The 2,374-nt window shown below is 58.6% G+C and overlaps 1 long non-coding RNA gene across 2 annotated transcripts in view; it reads right to left on the reverse strand.

Moving 5' to 3' along the window:
* Positions 1–51: 51 nt before the first annotated feature.
* LOC129684429 (uncharacterized) overlaps positions 52–2,374 on the reverse strand; it is a 2,902-nt gene continuing 579 nt past the window's right edge. The window contains exons 2-4 of one of the 2 annotated variants that reach the window (XR_008721328.1): positions 1,956–2,082; positions 645–899; positions 52–559 (exon numbers count right to left, since the gene is read on the reverse strand). This is a non-coding gene — a long non-coding RNA (uncharacterized LOC129684429). Of the gene's footprint in view, positions 560–644; positions 900–1,955; positions 2,280–2,374 lie in introns of those variants that run through there. The other variant, XR_008721327.1, reaches the window with a different exon arrangement.

Genomic DNA, 2,374 nt, shown 5'->3' on the forward strand with positions numbered 1-2,374 from the left:
TGTGTGTGTGTGTGTGTGTGTGTGTGTGTGTGTGTGTGTGTGTGTGTACAGGTCTGCGTGCACATGTGGGAACATGCACATGGCGGCCGGAAGACACAGACGTTTTCTAGAGCTGCCTAGCTTGGTTTTTGAAGCCAAGCCTCTCAGTGGCCTGAAACCATAAGGAGGCTGGGCTTTCTAGGCGACAGGGGTCTTCCGGCCTCCGTGTCCTGCTGCTGAGGTCGCATGCAGCACCGTTGCTGGCTTCCCTCTCCCCCCACCCCCATCCCCATGTGTGGGCTCACTGCAGGTACTGAACTCGGGCCCTCTGCTTGCTTTGCAAGCCTTCACTTGAGCAGCCTCTCCAGCCGGGTCTTTGAACTTCTGGCTCCTGCTGCCTCGGTCACCAGGCCCGGCTTATGCATTTTCCACACAGACCCCTCGATAACCGCCTGATGCTTCCGGAAGGCAAGGCCCTGCCTCCTCGCCCGAGGCTGAAATTGCTGGGCTTCTGAGAGAGCAGGCACCACGCTCTGGCTCCCCCCACTGGCTTCCAGGGCCGGCATAGCACACCTCCCTCCTGAGGAAGGATAGGGTTTTAGTTCTGTCCTGCTCACTCCTCCCCCTCCCCTGCTGGAGAAGGTGAGGACCCATCATGCCCTCACCCAGAGGGCAGCACAGTCAGGGCGTCCTGCTGGGGAGCAGTGCTGTGTCCAAGGGTTAGGTGGTTGTTTGGAGCAACCTCCTCTCCACCTCATGAGGGAGCCGCCCTCGGCCTGGCTTCCGGGAGGAGCTCAGCGCTGCCGCTGCCGGCTGGATCTGAGTTACGTAAACAGCTCCACGGAGACGTTTTTCCCACTGTTTTCACTTGTCTCCACAGGGCTTCGCCAGGGTGGAGCGGAGGCCTCTTCTGCTCTTTGCTGGAGAACAAAACAGCCCTGACCTTCCTGGACTGGCCCTGTCCTCTCCACTGCCACACACACACACACACACACACACACACACACACACACACACACAGAGTTCTGTATTCATAATGGCTGATGTGTAAAACACAGGGACTGTGACAGGGAGGAAATGGACAGAGGAGCAGGAGGGCATCTGGCCAGCTGCCTCAGTGGGTAGAGCTCTTCCTATACAGCCGTGAGCTCCAAGCTCAGGTCCCTGGAATCCACAGAAAAGCCAGGTGTGGCAGCATCCATCCTCAGAGCTGGTCTGGGGGGAGCGGAGACGGGCCAGCAAGACAGGACTGGGGATTTCTAACACTTGCTGGCCGGTCACTTCCAGATTCAAGGAGTGCCCCATTCGGAAAAATAAAGTGGAGAGTGGACAGAAGATGTCCAACATTGACCTCTGACCTCTACATATGCACCACACACACACACACACACACACAGAGAGAGAGAGAGAGAGAGAGAGTTTAAAAACAAATCTAAAAGGATGCCAGCTGACAGCACTGGGGAAGAGCACACAGCTACTCTGACCAGCCCAGCATGGCCCGGGCCTGCACCACCGAGGAGACCAGCGTCCGGCTTAGCCCTGGCTCTTCCGACGGGGTAGACAAGCATCTTAACGCTCCTAAGTTGACATGCAGTGTGGTACTAGATGCATAACAGCGTCGTGCAAAGAACCCTCCTTGGTTTACGCGGCTGCCGTAAGGCAGAAGAACTATTTTCCCAACTGTTGCTAACTTCAGAGTTTCTTACTGCGAGATTCCATCATTGGCTTGGCCTTGTGTCTCCCATTTCTCTCGGAATCATCCCTAGCCCCCGCCAACCTGGGGGTGAAGGGGGTGTCCTGTTCATCTCTCAGAGCGGTGGGGCGGGGGCAGACTAGAGAGACAGGCGTTGGGAAGTTCGGGGCTGTCAGGTCCTAGGGTGTCGGATGGTGGGGGTCTGAAAGGAAGGATCTCAAAATCCGCAAAGGAGTCCCCCCCCCCCCACGCGAAGCCTAGCAGCAGAAGGAGACGCACAAACCTGGAGACTTCTGTGTGAAGAAAGACGTCAGAGCCTCCTCACCCAAGCCAGGCCGGGTGGCGCAGCACTGTCCTGCCAGCAGTAGGGGCCTGAAGTAGGAGGCCGGTCAGCACAGCCTAGCACCATCCTGTGTCAGAAGGTGACATAAGTTAGTGGCGATTCTGAAGGAGGCCTGGGGTGCTGAGCAGATGGGCCCTGGGTGCCAACCCCACAGAGGAAGGAGGAGGGGAGGGCGCAGAGGAGGCACCGCCCTGCTGGAGACCAGATCGCCGCAGCCTCCGACGAAGCTCCAGCTCCAGCCTCCTGCAGCCGCACCCAGGCCAGAACGGCGCCTGAGCCCAGGGCCTCCCTTTCCTCTTCCCAGAGCCCAGTGCCTCCCTTTCCTCTTCCCAGAGCCCAGGGCCTCCCTTTCCTCTTCC

Source organism: Psammomys obesus, unplaced genomic scaffold, assembly GCF_907164565.1.
Source record: "Psammomys obesus unplaced genomic scaffold, mPsaObe1.curated_primary_1811, whole genome shotgun sequence".
Lineage (NCBI taxonomy): Eukaryota > Metazoa > Chordata > Mammalia > Rodentia > Muridae > Psammomys > Psammomys obesus.